The 17,500-nt window shown below is 37.6% G+C and overlaps 1 protein-coding gene across 4 annotated transcripts in view; it reads right to left on the reverse strand.

Annotated features, from left to right (window-relative positions):
• Nucleotides 1-17,500, reverse strand: part of gria4a (glutamate receptor, ionotropic, AMPA 4a) — a 417,233-nt gene that overhangs the window by 150,362 nt on the left and 249,371 nt on the right. The gene's annotated exons all lie outside the window — the stretch shown is intronic.

A 17,500-nucleotide genomic window follows, 5' to 3' on the forward strand; every position in this document is an offset into this window, starting at 1 on the left:
GAAAGGACAGATTTAAAAAAGTAATAATAAAAACAAATTAAAATCTTTTTTATTTTTTTTAATCGATTAAGATATCGATTAGGAATCGCTACAAATAAGAATCGCGATTCATTCTAAAATTGTATTTATTTTAATTTAAACCATTTGCATCTACATCAAAAATAAGAAAGGGCAGATTTAAAAAAAAAAAAAATTAAAAAAATTGAAATCTTTTTTTTAATTTTTTTTTTTATAAATCGACTAGGAATCGCTACAAATAAGAATCACAATTCATTCTAAAATTTTATTTATTTTTCTTTAAACCATTTGCTTCTACATTAAAAATAAGAAAGGGCAGATTTAAAAAAAAATTAAAATTAAAAAAATTTAAATTTATTTTTTATTTTTATAAATCGACTAGGAATCGCTACAAATAAGAATCGCGATTCAGTCTAAATTTTAGTTTTTTTGACACCACTTGCATTTAAATCAACAATATAATTTGTCCGAGTGGCTTAAAAGGACAGATAAAAAAATATATATAATTAAAAAAAATTAAAATCTTTTTTTTTAATCGACTCGGAATCACTACAAATAAGAATCGCAATTCATTCTACAATGCATGTTTTTTTGGAACCCACTTGCATTTACATCAATATTATGATTTGTCTAAGTGGCTTGAAAGGACAGATTTAAAAAAGTAATAATAAAAACAAATTAAAATCATTTTTATTTTTTTTAATCGATTAAGATATCGATTAGGAATCGCTACGAATAAGAATCGCGATTCATTCTAAAATTGTATTTATTTTTCTTTAAACCATTTGCATCTACATCAACAATAAGAAAGGGCAGATTAAAAAAAAATTACAATTAAACAAATTGAAATCTTTTTTTTTTTTTTTTTTATAAATCGACTAGGAATCGCTACAAATAAGAATCACAATTCATTTTAAAATTGTATTTATTTTTCTTTAAACCATTTGCTTCTACATCAAAAATAAGAAAGGGCAGATTTGAAAAAAAAATTAAAATTAAAAAAATTGAAATCTTTTTTTTATTTATTTTTTTAATAAATCGACTAGGAATCGCTACAAATAAGAATCGCAATTCATTCTAAATTTTAGTTTTTTTGACACCACTTGCATTTAAATCAACAATATAATTTGTCCGAGTGGCTTAAAAGGACAGATAAAAAAATATATATAATTAAAAAAAATTAAAATCTTTTTTCTTTTTTTTTTTTTAATCGACTCAGAATCACTACAAATAAGAATCGCAATTCATTCTAAAATGCATGTTTTTTTGGAAACCACTTGCATTTACATCTATATTATGATTTGTCTAAGTGGATTGAAAGGACAGATTTAAAAAACTAATAATAAAAACTAATTAAAATCATTTTTATTTTTTTTAATCGATTAAGATATCGATTAGCAATCGCTACGAATAAGAATCGCGATTCATTCTAAAATTGTATTTATTTTAATTTAAACCATTTGCATCTACATCAAAAATAAGAAAGGGCAGATTTATAAAAAATTAAAATTAAAAAAATTGAAATCTTTTTTTTAATTTATTTTTTTATAAATCGACTAGGAATCGCTACAAATAAGAATCGCGATTCATTCTAAAATTGTATTTATTTTTCTTTAAACCATTTGCTTCTACATCAAAAATAAGAAAGGGCAGATTTAAAAAAAAATTAAAATAAAAAAAAAATTAATAAAAACAAATTAAAATCATTTTTATTTTTTTTATTTCTTTTAATCGATTAAGATATCGATTAGGAATCGTTACGAATAAGAATCGCGATTCATTCTAAAATTTTATTTATTTTTCTTTAAACCATTTGCATCTACATCAAAAATAAGAAAGGGCAGATTTAAAAAAAAAATAAAATTAAAAAAATTGAAATCTTTTTTTTTATTTTATTTTTTTATAAATCGACTAGGAATCGCTACAAATAAGAATCACGATTCATTCTAAATTTTAATTTTTTGACACCACTTGCATCTACATCAACAAAATAATATATCATTTGTCTGAGTGGCTTTAAAGGACAGATTTAAAAAAATAAACATAATAAAAACAATAAAAATCCATTTCTTTTAAACGACTCAGAATCGCTACAAATAAGAATCGCGATTCATTCTAAAATCACTTTTTTTGGACACCACTTACATTTACATCAATAATGTGATTTGTCTAAGTGGCTTGAAAGGACAGATTAAAAAAATTATAATAAAAACAAATTAAAATCATTTTTATTTTTTTAATTTCTTCCAATCGATTAAGATATCAATTAGGAATCATTACGAATAAGAATCGCGATTCATTCTAAAATGGTATTTATTTTTCTTTAAACCATTTGCATCTACATCAACAATAAGAAAGGGCAGATTTAAAAACAATAAAAATTAAAATTGAAATTTTTTTTAATTTTTTTTTTTATAAATCGACTAGGAATCGCTACAAATAAGAATCACGATTCATTCTAAATTTAAATTTTTTGACACCACTTGCATCTACATCAACAAAATATATAATTTGTCTGAGTGGCTTTAAAGGACAGATAAAAAAAAAAAACATAATAAAAAAAAATAAAAATCCCTTTTTTTTTCAAATGACTCTGAATCGCTACAAATAAGAATCGCGATTCATTTTAAAATCGCTTTTTTGGACACCACTTACATTTACATCAATAATATGATTTGTATAAGTGGCTTGAAAGGACAGATTTGAAATAATAATAATTTTTAAAAATGTTAATCGTTTTTTTTTTTAATCGATTAAGAATCGTTACAAATAAGAATCGCGATTATTTCTAAAATCTTTTTTTTTTGACACTACTTGCATCTAAATCAACAATATGATTTGTCTGAGTGGCCTGAAAGGACAGATTTAAAATAAATAAATAAAATAAAACAAAATTTAAATACTTTTTTTTTTTAATCGACTGCAAATTGCTACAAATAAGAATCGCGATTCATTCTAAATGTTTATTTTTTAAAACCACTTGCGTCTACATCAACAATATAATATATAATTTGTCTGAGTGGCTTGAAAGGACAGATTACATTTTTATTTATTTATTAGGACTCGCTACGAATAAGAATCACGATTCATTCTAAAAAATATATTTTTTTGTATTTATTTTATTTTATTTTTTAAATCACTTGCATTTACATCAACAATATGATTTGTCTGAGTGGCTTGATTTAATTTGATTTAATTTTTTTTTATTGAAAAACAATTTAAATCCTTTTTTGTTTTTTTTTAATCGGCAAACAATATAATTTATCTGAGTGGCTTGACAGGACAGATTTAAAAAATATATATAGTTTTTTAAAATAAAAACAATATTATTATTTTTTTCTTTTATATCGAGTTTAGATTTTTTTAGGTGGATTAAGATGATAACAAATAAGAATCGCGATTCAATCGAAAATGTATATATTTTTTGACAGCCCTATTAGATAGTGCTGCCATCTCATGTCTTGGAAGTGCAACTGCATTGCAAACAAGACTCAAATGTAAGAAGAAAACAATAAATAACTGGACAGCACAGTTGTCATAATTAGCTCATATTTAAATGTTGCATTCAAAAATACAACAAATCATCTTTATTGACACATTTACAAGTACCAAAAATTGGTACACACACACACACACACACACACACACACACACACACACACACACACACACACACACACACACACACACACACACACACACACACACACACACACACACACACACACACACACACACACTAATGGGAGCAGCCAGTTTCACTTCAAAGTCTCTTTAACGTTTCTTATCAGTTTGCCCCAGATGCCTTTGTCTCTGTGTGAAGGTTTGTGTGTGCGTGTGTGTGTGTGTGCGTGTGTGTTTGTGTGTGTGTGAGTGTGTGTTTGTGTGCGCGTGTGTGTTCTTTTAAAGCAGTCCCTCCAGGATTTTGCAGGCTTTTTTTCTGATCGTTGCTGCCTAAAATGCCTGGATTTACGGCAGCTTTTTTAGAAGTCATAGTTAGTAAAAAAAAAAAAAGGAGTCAAAGTAGGTAAAAAAAAAAAGGATTTATAGTAGGTAAAAAAATTATAATAATAAAAGAAGAGGAGTCATAGCAGGTAATGAAAGGAGTCATGGTCAGTAAAAAAAGAGAGTAATTTCAGGTAAAAAAAAAGAGTCATAACAGGTAAAAAAAGAGGACTCAAAGCAGGTAAAAAAAAGAGTCATAACAGGTAAACAAACAAACCAAAAAAAGAGTCATAGGAAGTAAAACAAAAGAGTCATAGCAGGTAAAAAAAGTCATAGCAGGTAAAAAAAGAGGCATAGCAGGTAAAAAAAGGTGTCACAGCAGGTAAGAAAAGAGTCATAGGTTAAAAAAAAAGTCATAGCAGGTGAAAAAAAAGTAATAGCAGGTAAAAACAGAGTCATAATAGGTAAAAAAGAGTCATAGTAGGTAGAAAAAGAGTCATAGCAGGTAAAAAAAGAGTCATAGCTAGTAAAAAAAGAGTTTTAGCAGGTAAAAAAAAGAGTCATTGCAGGTAAAAAAAAGAGTCATAGCAGGTAAAAAAGAGTCATTGCAGGTAAAAAAAGAGTCAGAGCAGGTAAAAATGGAGTCATAGCAGGTAAAAAAAGAGTCATAGCAGATACAAAAATGGAGTCATAGCAGGTAAAAAAGGAGTCATAGCAGGTAAAAAAAATGGAGTCATAGCAGGTAAAAAAATGGAGTCATAGCAGGTGAAAAAAGAGTCATAGCAGGTGAAAAAAGAGTCATAGCAGTTAAAAAAATGGAGTCATAGCAGGTAAAAAAAGAGTCATAGCAGGTGAAAAAAGAGTCATAGCAGTTAAAAAAATGGAGTCATAGCAGGTAAAAAAGGAGTCATAGCAGGTAAAAAAAAGTCATAGCAGGTTAAAAAAAGAGTCATAGTAGGTAAAAAAGGAGTCATAGCAGGTAAAAAAAGAGTCATAGCAGGTAAAAAAAAAAGAGTTATAGCAGGTAAAAAAAAGAGTCATTACAGGTTAAAAAAAAGAGTCATAGCAGGTAAATATGGAGTCATAGCAGGTAAAAATGGAGTCATAGCAGGTAAAAAAGGAGTCATAGCAGGTAAAAAAAGAGTCATAGTAGGTAAAAAAAGAGTCATTGCAGGTAAAAATGGAGTCATAGCAGGTAAAAATGGAGTCATAGCAGGTAAAAAAGGAGTCATAGCAGGTAAAAAACGGAGTCATAGCAGGTAAAAAAGGAGTCATAGCAGGTAAAAAAAGAGTCATAGCAGGTAAAAAAAGAGGCATAGCAGGTAAAAAAAGAGCCACGGCAGGTAAAAAAAAGAGTCATAGCAGGTAAAAAAGGAGTCATGGCAGGTAAAAAAAAGAGTCATAGCAGGTAAAAAAAAGAGTCATAGCAGGTAAAAAAGAGTCATAGCAGGTAAAAAAAGAGTCATAGCAGGTAAAAAAGAGTCATAGCAGGTAAAAAAGGAGTCATAGCAGGTAAAAAAAGAGTCATAGCAGGTAAAAAAAAAAGAGTTATAGCAGGTAAAAAAAAGAGTCATTACAGGTTAAAAAAAAGAGTCATAGCAGGTAAATATGGAGTCATAGCAGGTAAAAAAAGAGTCATTACAGGTTAAAAAAAAGAGTCATAGCAGGTAAATATGGAGTCATAGCAGGTAAAAAAGGAGTCATAGCAGGTAAAAAAAGAGTCATAGCAGGTAAAAAAAGAGTCATTACAGGTTAAAAAAAAGAGTCATAGCAGGTAAATATGGAGTCATAGCAGGTAAAAAAGGAGTCATAGCAGGTAAAAAAAGAGTCATAGCAGGTAAAAAAAAAAGTCATAGCAGGTTAAAAAAAGAGTCATAGCAGGTAAAAAAGGAGTCATAACAGGTAAAAAAGGAGTCATAGCAGGTAAAAAAAAGAGTCATAGCAGGTTAAAAAAAAGAGTTATAGCAGGTAAATATGGAGTCATAGCAGGTAAAAAAAGAGTCATAGCAGGTTAAAAAAAACAGTCATAGCAGGTAAAAAAAAGAGTCATAGCAGGTAAAAAAGAGTCATAGCAGGTAAAAAAGGAGTCATGGCAGGTGAAAAAAAGAGTCATAGCAGGTAAAAAAAAGAGTCATAGCAGGTAAAAAAGAGTCATAGCAGGTACAAAAAGAGTCATAGCAGGTAAAAAAGAGTCATAGCAGGTAAAAAAGGAGTCATAGCAGGTAAAAAAAGAGTCATAGCAGGTAAAAAAAAAGAGTTATAGCAGGTAAAAAAAAGAGTCATTACAGGTTAAAAAAAAGAGTCATAGCAGGTAAATATGGAGTCATAGCAGGTAAAAAAAGAGTCATTACAGGTTAAAAAAAAGAGTCATAGCAGGTAAATATGGAGTCATAGCAGGTAAAAAAGGAGTCATGGCAGGTAAAAAAAAGAGTCATAGCAGGTATAAAAAAGAGTCATAGCAGGTAAAAAAGAGTCATAGCAGGTAAAAAAAGAGTCATAGCAGGTAAAAAAGAGTCATAGCAGGTAAAAAAGGAGTCATAGCAGGTAAAAAAAGAGTCATAGCAGGTAAAAAAAAAGAGTTATAGCAGGTAAAAAAAAGAGTCATTACAGGTTAAAAAAAAGAGTCATAGCAGGTAAATATGGAGTCATAGCAGGTAAAAAAAGAGTCATTACAGGTTAAAAAAAAGAGTCATAGCAGGTAAATATGGAGTCATAGCAGGTAAAAAAGGAGTCATAGCAGGTAAAAAAAGAGTCATAGCAGGTAAAAAAAAAAGTCATAGCAGGTTAAAAAAAGAGTCATAGCAGGTAAAAAAGGAGTCATAACAGGTAAAAAAGGAGTCATAGCAGGTAAAAAAAAGAGTCATAGCAGGTTAAAAAAAAGAGTTATAGCAGGTAAATATGGAGTCATAGCAGGTAAAAAAAGAGTCATAGCAGGTTAAAAAAAAGAGTCATAGCAGGTAAAAAAAAGAGTCATAGCAGGTAAAAAAGGAGTCATAACAGGTAAAAAAGGAGTCATAGCAGGTAAAAAAAAGAGTCATAGCAGGTTAAAAAAAAGAGTTATAGCAGGTAAATATGGAGTCATAGCAGGTAAAAAAAGAGTCATAGCAGGTTAAAAAAAACAGTCATAGCAGGTAAAAAAAAGAGTCATAGCAGGTAAAAAAGAGTCATAGCAGGTAAAAAAGGAGTCATGGCAGGTGAAAAAAAGAGTCATAGCAGGTAAAAAAAAGAGTCATAGCAGGTAAAAAAGAGTCATAGCAGGTACAAAAAGAGTCATAGCAGGTAAAAAAGAGTCATAGCAGGTAAAAAAGGAGTCATAGCAGGTAAAAAAAGAGTCATAGCAGGTAAAAAAAAAGAGTTATAGCAGGTAAAAAAAAGAGTCATTACAGGTTAAAAAAAAGAGTCATAGCAGGTAAATATGGAGTCATAGCAGGTAAAAAAAGAGTCATTACAGGTTAAAAAAAAGAGTCATAGCAGGTAAATATGGAGTCATAGCAGGTAAAAAAGGAGTCATGGCAGGTAAAAAAAAGAGTCATAGCAGGTATAAAAAAGAGTCATAGCAGGTAAAAAAGAGTCATAGCAGGTAAAAAAAGAGTCATAGCAGGTAAAAAAGAGTCATAGCAGGTAAAAAAGGAGTCATAGCAGGTAAAAAAAGAGTCATAGCAGGTAAAAAAAAAGAGTTATAGCAGGTAAAAAAAAGAGTCATTACAGGTTAAAAAAAAGAGTCATAGCAGGTAAATATGGAGTCATAGCAGGTAAAAAAAGAGTCATTACAGGTTAAAAAAAAGAGTCATAGCAGGTAAATATGGAGTCATAGCAGGTAAAAAAGGAGTCATAGCAGGTAAAAAAAGAGTCATAGCAGGTAAAAAAAAAAGTCATAGCAGGTTAAAAAAAGAGTCATAGCAGGTAAAAAAGGAGTCATAACAGGTAAAAAAGGAGTCATAGCAGGTAAAAAAAAGAGTCATAGCAGGTTAAAAAAAAGAGTTATAGCAGGTAAATATGGAGTCATAGCAGGTAAAAAAAGAGTCATAGCAGGTTAAAAAAAAGAGTCATAGCAGGTAAAAAAAAGAGTCATAGCAGGTAAAAAAGAGTCATAGCAGGTAAAAAAAAGAGTCATAGCAGGACGAGAGCAAAATGGGTCAGAAAGGTTGAAATGAAGAGAGCTGAGAGCAAATATTAGAAGAGGAGAAGAATATTTCGTGTTTACATTTGACAGATTGAAAGATGAGAATCCAAACACTTGCTCAGAATGTCAATGAAGTGAGAGAGAGATGGAAGGAAACTTTTAACAAGAAGAAGAAGAACTGCAAGTCCAAACAGTTGGTGGGAAGAGCTTTTCAGAGCTGATAAGTGCTTCCAAAGAGGGAGGGGCCACTTCCTGTGTTAGCCAGCTAGCTCCTTAGCATACACTGAAACACACATTTAAGTCAACAACACCCGTCAACACCAGTTGTTTTCAGGGCTGATAAGTGCTTCCAAAGAGGGAGGGGCCACTTCCTGTGTTAGCCAGCTAGCTCCTTAGCATACACTGAAACACACATTTAAGTCAACAACACCCGTCAACACCAGTCGTTTTCAGGGCTGATAAGTGCTTCCAAAGAGGGAGGGGCCACTTCCTGTGTTAGCCAGCTAGCTCCTTAGCATACACTGAAACACACATTTAAGTCAACAACACCCGTCAACACCAGTTGTTTTCAGGGCTGATAAGTGCTTCCAAAGAGGGAGGGGCCACTTCCTGTGTTAGCCAGCTAGCTCCTTAGCATACACTGAAACACACATTTAAGTCAACAACACCCGTCAACACCAGTTGTTTTCAGGGCTGATAAGTGCTTCCAAAGAGGGAGGGGCCACTTCCTGTGTTAGCCAGCTAGCTCCTTAGCATACACTGAAACACACATTTAAGTCAACAACACCCGTCAACACCAGTTGTTTTCAGGGCTGATAAGTGCTTCCAAAGAGGGAGGGGCCACTTCCTGTGTTAGCCAGCTAGCTCCTTAGCATACACTGAAACACACATTTAAGTCAACAACACCCGTCAACACCAGTCGTTTTCAGGGCTGATAAGTGCTTCCAAAGAGGGAGGGGCCACTTCCTGTGTTAGCCAGCTAGCTCCTTAGCATACACTGAAACACACATTTAAGTCAACAACACCCGTCAACACCAGTTGTTTTCAGGGCTGATAAGTGCTTCCAAAGAGGGAGGGGCCACTTCCTGTGTTAGCCAGCTAGCTCCTTAGCATACACTGAAACACACATTTAAGTCAACAACACCCGTCAACACCAGTTGTTTTCAGGGCTGATAAGTGCTTCCAAAGAGGGAGGGGCCACTTCCTGTGTTAGCCAGCTAGCTCCTTAGCATACACTGAAACACACATTTAAGTCAACAACACCCGTCAACACCAGTTGTTTTCAGGGCTGATAAGTGCTTCCAAAGAGGGAGGGGCCACTTCCTGTGTTAGCCAGCTAGCTCCTTAGCATACACTGAAACACACATTTAAGTCAACAACACCCGTCAACACCAGTCGTTTTCAGGGCTGATAAGTGCTTCCAAAGAGGGAGGGGCCACTTCCTGTGTTAGCCAGCTAGCTCCTTAGCATACACTGAAACACACATTTAAGTCAACAACACCCGTCAACACCAGTTGTTTTCAGGGCTGATAAGTGCTTCCAAAGAGGGAGGGGCCACTTCCTGTGTTAGCCAGCTAGCTCCTTAGCATACACTGAAACACACATTTAAGTCAACAACACCCGTCAACACCAGTCGTTTTCAGGGCTGATAAGTGCTTCCAAAGAGGGAGGGGCCACTTCCTGTGTTAGCCAGCTAGCTCCTTAGCATACACTGAAACACACATTTAAGTCAACAACACCCGTCAACACCAGTTGTTTTCAGGGCTGATAAGTGCTTCCAAAGAGGGAGGGGCCACTTCCTGTGTTAGCCAGCTAGCTCCTTAGCATACACTGAAACACACATTTAAGTCAACAACACCCGTCAACACCAGTTGTTTTCAGGGCTGATAAGTGCTTCCAAAGAGGGAGGGGCCACTTCCTGTGTTAGCCAGCTAGCTCCTTAGCATACACTGAAACACACATTTAAGTCAACAACACCCGTCAACACCAGTCGTTTTCAGGGCTGATAAGTGCTTCCAAAGAGGGAGGGGCCACTTCCTGTGTTAGCCAGCTAGCTCCTTAGCATACACTGAAACACACATTTAAGTCAACAACACCCGTCAACACCAGTTGTTTTCAGGGCTGATAAGTGCTTCCAAAGAGGGAGGGGCCACTTCCTGTGTTAGCCAGCTAGCTCCTTAGCATACACTGAAACACACATTTAAGTCAACAACACCCGTCAACACCAGTCGTTTTCAGGGCTGATAAGTGCTTCCAAAGAGGGAGGGGCCACTTCCTGTGTTAGCCAGCTAGCTCCTTAGCATACACTGAAACACACATTTAAGTCAACAACACCCGTCAACACCAGTTGTTTTCAGGGCTGATAAGTGCTTCCAAAGAGGGAGGGGCCACTTCCTGTGTTAGCCAGCTAGCTCCTTAGCATACACTGAAACACACATTTAAGTCAACAACACCCGTCAACACCAGTCGTTTTCAGGGCTGATAAGTGCTTCCAAAGAGGGAGGGGCCACTTCCTGTGTTAGCCAGCTAGCTCCTTAGCATACACTGAAACACACATTTAAGTCAACAACACCCGTCAACACCAGTTGTTTTCAGGGCTGATAAGTGCTTCCAAAGAGGGAGGGGCCACTTCCTGTGTTAGCCAGCTAGCTCCTTAGCATACACTGAAACACACATTTAAGTCAACAACACCCGTCAACACCAGTCGTTTTCAGGGCTGATAAGTGCTTCCAAAGAGGGAGGGGCCACTTCCTGTGTTAGCCAGCTAGCTCCTTAGCATACACTGAAACACACATTTAAGTCAACAACACCCGTCAACACCAGTCGTTTTCAGGGCTGATAAGTGCTTCCAAAGAGGGAGGGGCCACTTCCTGTGTTAGCCAGCTAGCTCCTTAGCATACACTGAAACACACATTTAAGTCAACAACACCCGTCAACACTAGTCGTTTTCAGGGCTGATAAGTGCTTCCAAAGAGGGAGGGGCCACTTCCTGTGTTAGCCAGCTAGCTCCTTAGCATACACTGAAACACACATTTAAGTCAACAACACCCGTCAACACCAGTCGTTTTCAGGGCTGATAAGTGCTTCCAAAGAGGGAGGGGCCACTTCCTGTGTTAGCCAGCTAGCTCCTTAGCATACACTGAAACACACATTTAAGTCAACAACACCCGTCAACACCAGTCGTCCACCGCCATTTTGAGGGCGTCGCTGCGCTTACTTGGCGAAAATTGGTTGGAATCGAGAATTGTTTTGAATCGAGTTTCGATTCCGAATCGATTCTAAATATTCAAGAATCGTTTTTTTTTAAAATACGTTTTTAAGCCGTTGCTGCGCTTAGTCGCTGAGCGGATTATAATCACAGGAAGTTACATTTGAAAGCAGAAATTTCCCGTGGAAATTTTGACGTGTGCCCTAAACCTCTGGCCGAAGCCGGCATACATCTAAGTATGTTCTATTTTTTTTGGGTTTAAACATACAAAACTAGCTCAAAAGCTAGCATAAAACGTTAACGTGCTAAAGTTAGCATGCTAGCACGTGACAGGATAAAAAGGTCAAATCCAAAATGCAGTATTTGTAGGTGTAAATATACAAAACGAGCTAAAAAGCTAGCATAAAACATTAGCATGCTAATGTCAGCATGCTAATATAAAAGACGCTAGCATACTTCTAACATAGCGCCAAGTATCAAAAATCATGTTTTTAGGTTGAAACGTAAAAAAATAGCTAAAAAGCTAGCAAAAACACCATCAGTATGCTCATGCTAGTATGTTAAAATAAAAGAGGTTAGCATACTTCCAAGATGGCACTAAGTATCAAAAAACATGATTTGTAGGTTTAAACATATAAAATGAGCTGAAGAGCTAGCTTAAAACGTAAGGATGCTAACGTTAGCATGCTAATATAAAAGACGTTAGCATAAATCTAATATGGCGCCAAGTATCAAAAAATCCTGATGTTTAGTTTTAAACATACAACATTAGCTAAAAAGCTAGCAAAAAACATTAGCATGCAACGTTAGCATGGTAATACAGAAGACGTTAACATATTTCCAAGGTGGCGCCAAGTATCAAAAATCATGATGTTTAGGTTTAAACATACAACATTAGCTAAAAAGCTAGGGTTAGGGTTAGGGTTTAGGGTTAGGGTTTAGGGTTAGGGTTAGGGTTAGGGTTAGGGTTACCCTAACCCTAACCCTAACCCAAAAAACATTAGCATGCTAATATATAAGCCCTTGACCTATCCAAGTACATTCATAGCAGTTTCTTCCTAACCCTAACCCCAACCCCAACCCCAACCCTAACCCTAACCCTAACCCTCTAACCCTAACCCTAACACTAGCCCTAATCCTAAACCTAACCCCAACCCCAAGCCTAACCCTAACCCACCCCAACCCTAAACCCTAAGCCTAGCCAACTCTCTTTCTTTATGCCTAACCCTAACCCCAACCCTAGCCCTAACCCTAACCAACACTTTTTCTTTAAGCCTAACCCTAACCCTAACCCTAACCCTAACCCCAACCTTAACCCAACCCTAACCCTAACCCAAACCCAACCTAAACCTACCCCTGCCCCTAACCCCAAACCTAATCCTAAACCCTAACCCTAACAACAACCCTAACCCTAACCTAAACCTAACCCCAACCCTAACCCAACCCCTAACCCTAACCCAACCCCTAACCCAACTCCTAACCCTACCCCTACCCCTAACCCAACCCCGAACCCTTACCCTAACCCTAACCCTAACCCAACCCCAACCCTAAACCTAACCAACTCTCTTTCTTTATGCCTAACTCTAACCCCAACCCTAGCCCTAACCCTAACCAACCCTTTTTCTTTAAGCCTAACCCTAACACTAACCCCAACCTTAACCTTAACCCTAACCCAACCCCTAACCCTAACCCTAACCCAACCCCAACCTAAACCTACCCCTAACCCCAAAGCTAATCCTAATCCTAAACCCTAACCCTAACCCCAACCCCAACCCCAACCCTAACCCTAACCCAACCCCTACCCCTACCCCTACCCCTACCCCTAACCCAACCCCGAACCCTTACCCTAACCCTAACCCACCCCAACCCTAAACCCTAAGCCTAACCAACTCTCTTTCTTTATGCCTAACCCTAACCCCAACCCTAGCCCTAACCCTGACCAACTCTTTTCTTTAAGTCTAACCCTAACCCTAACCCCAACCTTAACCTTAACCTTAACCTTATCCCAACCCCTAACCCTAACCCAACCCTAACTCAACCCCAACCTAAACCTAACCCTAACCCCAAACCTAATCCTAATCCTAAACCCTAACCCTAACCCTAACCCTAACCCCAACCCTAACCCTAACCCTAACCCTAACCTAAACCTAACCCCAACCCTAACCCTAACCCAACCCCTAACCCTAACCCTAACCAACTCTCTTTCTTTATGCCTAACCCTAACCCCAACCCTAGCCCTAACCCTAACCAACTCTTTTTCTTTAAGCCTAACCCTAACCCTAACCCCAACCTTAACCTTAACCCTATCCCAACCCCTAACCCTAACCCAACCCCAACCTAAACCTACCCCTAACCCCAAACCTAATCCTAATCCTAAACCCTAACCCCAACCCCAACCCTAACCCTAACCTAAACCTAAGCCCAACCCTAACCCAACCCCTAACCCTAACCCTAACCCAACCCCTAACCCAACCCCTAACCCTACCCCGAACGCAACCCCTAACCCTAACCCTAACCCACCCCAACCCTGAGCCTAACCAACTCTTTTTCTTTATGCCTAACCCTAACCCCAACCCTAGCCCTAACCCTAACCAACTCTTTTTCTTTAAGCCTAACCCTAACCCCAACCTTAACCTTAACCTTAACCCTAACCCAACCCCAACCTAAACCTACCCCTAACCCCAAACCTAACCCTAATCCTAAACCCTAACCCTAACCTTAACCCTAACCCTAACCCCAACCCTAACCCTAACCCTAACCCTAAACCCTAATCCTAACCAACTCTCTTTCTTTATGCCTAACCCTAACCCCAACCCTAGCCCTAACCCTGGCCAACTCTTTTTCTTAAAGCCTAACCCTAACCCTAACCTTAACCCCAACCCAACCCCAACCCCAACCCCTAACCCTAACCCTAACCCTAACCATAACCCTAACCCAACCCCAACCTTCCCCTAACCCTAACCCCAAACCTAATCCTAAACCCTAACCCTAACCTTAACCCTAACCCTAACCCTAACCCTAACCCCAACCCAACCCCTAACCCTAACCCTAACCCAACCTAAACCAACCCCTAACCCTAACCCCAAACCTAACCCTAATCCTAAACCCTAACCCTAACCCTAACCCTAACCCTAACCCCAACCCCAACCCTAACCCTAACCCTAACGAAAGAGAACGCGTGTGGAGGAAAGAGGCATATGTGTGAGGTGAAATCACTTACACGTTCAATAGTCAGGAATGAGGAGACCATTATTCCATTGGCACATCAGAGACTAAACCCAGGTCACGTCTAAGCGGCGGTCTGAGGTCACTTTTAGATTTGCCTGCTAATGAGATATTAGTATAATCAAGTGTCTCTCCTCGTGGCCACGCTCTGAGGGTTGGCTTACAATTCTTCCCATTTTATACCCCCCCACCCCCCCACCCCCACTTCCCCCGACTCGTGAATCAAATTTGGCCACGGGACACTTCCACTGCCCTTCCCCACTTGGCTCCTTATTAGCGCCATAAAAGTAATAAACTTCAGCCTCCAGCCAATCGTGACTTCTACTTGTCTTTGCCGCACCTGACCCAGTTCAAGTCCGGCCACTTTAGACTTACAGAGAAGGATGGTCTCCTGCTGGCCCCACTATGGACTGGACTCTCACTATTATGTTAGATCCACTATGGACTGGACTCTCACTATCATGTTAGATCCACTATGGACTGGACTCTCACTATTATGTTAGATCCACTATGGACTGGACTCTCACACTATTATGTTAGATCCATTATGGACTGGACTCTCACTATTATGTTAGATCCACTATGGACTGGAATCTCACATTATTATGTTAGATCCATCATGGGCTGGACTCACACTATTATGTTAGATCCACTATGGACTGGACTCTTACTATTATGCTAGATCCACTATGGACTGGACTCTCACTATCATGTTAGATCCACTATGGACTGGACTCTCACAATTATGTTAGATCCACTATGGACTGGACTCTCACTATTATGTTAGATCCACTATGGACTGGAATCTCACATTATTATGTTAGATCCACCATGGACTGGACTCACACTATTATGTTAGATCCACTATGGACTGGACTCTCACACTATTATGTTAGATCCACTATGGACTGGACTCTCACTATTATGTTAGATCCACTATGGACTGGACTCTCACCATTATGTTAGATCCACTATGGACTGGACTCTCACCATTATGCTAGATCCACTATGGACTGGACTCTCACTATTTTGTTAGTTCCACTATGGACTGGACTCTCACTATTATGTTAGATCCACTATGGACTGGACTCTCACATTATTATGTTAGATCCATTATGGACTGGACTCTCACTATTATATTAGACCCACTATGGACTGGACTCTCACTATTATGTTAGATCCACTATGGACTGGAATCTCACACTATTATGTTAGATCCACTATGGACTGGACTCTCACATTATTATGTTAGATCCACTATGGACTGGACTCTCACACTATTATGTTAGATCCACTAGGAACTGGACTCTCACTATTATGTTAGATCCACTATGGACTGGACTCTCACTATTATGTTAGATCCACTATGGACTAGACTCTCACTATTATGTTAGATCCACTATGGACCGGATTCTCACACTATTATGTTAGATCCACTATGGACTGGACTCTCACACTATTATGTTAGATCCACTATGGACTGGACTCTTACTATTATGTTAGATCCACTATGGACTGGACTCTCACGATTATGTTAGATCCACTATGGACTGGACTCTCACTATTATGTTAGATCCACTATGGACTGGACTCTCACTATTATGTTAGATCCACTATGGACTGGACTCTCACTATTATGTTAGATCCACTATGGACTGGACTTTCACACTATTATGTTAGATCCACTATGGACTGGACTCTCATTTAACGTTCGAACTGGAAAACTTTGTTATTTCAAGAGTTCTTTCTTTATTTATAGCCATGTTTGATTATCTAGTACTTTTCCTTTGTATATTCTACCAGTTTCTCTTGTGTAGTGTCTTAACCATTGGAATGAACCTACCCCACTTGTTCCTTATTAGTGTTGCGAGGGAGAAAGGGGAGGGGGCTTTCTTTGTGTGCAAGGAGTTGGCTTTTCCGTTTGAATGTCAGAACAACTTAGGAAGCCGGTATGAATGCATTGGTCTAGGTGGTTCTCCTGAAATTTCAGTAAAACTTGATAATATTCCTATTCTGTCTTGATGGTCCTTCTTACCCAGCATATATGTCATCGAAAGAACTTGGGATTGACCAGTAACTTAGATTGTCTTAACCATTGGAATGTGAATACCTACCCCACTTGTTCCTTATCAGTGTTGCGAGGGAGAGAGGGGAGGGGGCTTTCTTTGTGTGCAAGGAGTTGGCTTTTCCGTTTGAATGTCAGAACAACTTAGGAAGCCGGTATGAATGCATTGGTCTAGGTCAGGGGTCGGCAACCCAAAATGTTGAAAGAGCCATATTGGACCAAAAATACAAAAACAAATCTGTCTGGAGCCGCAAAAAATTAAAAGCCATAGTACATACAGATAGTGTGTCATGAGATATAAATTTAATTAAGATGACTTAAAGGAAACTAAATGACCTCAAATATACCTACAAACGAGGCATAATGACGCAATATGTACATATAGCTCGCCTAAATAGCATGTTAGCATCGATTAGCTTGCAGTCATGCAGTGACCAAATATGTCTGATTAGCACTCCAACAAGTCAATAACATCAACAAAACTCACCTTTCATGCACAACGTTAAAGGTTTGGTGGACAAAATGAGACAGAAAAAGAAGTGGCATAAAACATGTCCTAGAAAGTCGGAGAAAGTTATACATGTAAACAAACTACGGTGAGTTCAAGGACCGCCAAAATTAGTAGGACAAAACGGTGCTCGCCAAATACTCGAATTAGTGAGGCATGTTTAATATAAACAGTGTGCTTTATAACAATTAGTCAGGTTTGCGTCATGTTTGTCCTTCTACGGAAACCATATTAAAACAATTGTTCATGCATTTTTGAAAAAGCTCCAGAGCCACTAGGGCGGCGCTAAAGAGCCGCATGCGGCTCCAGAGCCGCGGGTTGCCGACCTCTGGTCTAGGTGGTTCTCCTGAAATTTCAGGAAAACTTGATAATATTCCTATTCTGTCTTGATGGTCCTTCTTACTCAGC

This window comes from Nerophis lumbriciformis, linkage group LG30 (genome assembly GCF_033978685.3).
Source record: "Nerophis lumbriciformis linkage group LG30, RoL_Nlum_v2.1, whole genome shotgun sequence".
Classification (NCBI taxonomy): domain Eukaryota; kingdom Metazoa; phylum Chordata; class Actinopteri; order Syngnathiformes; family Syngnathidae; genus Nerophis; species Nerophis lumbriciformis.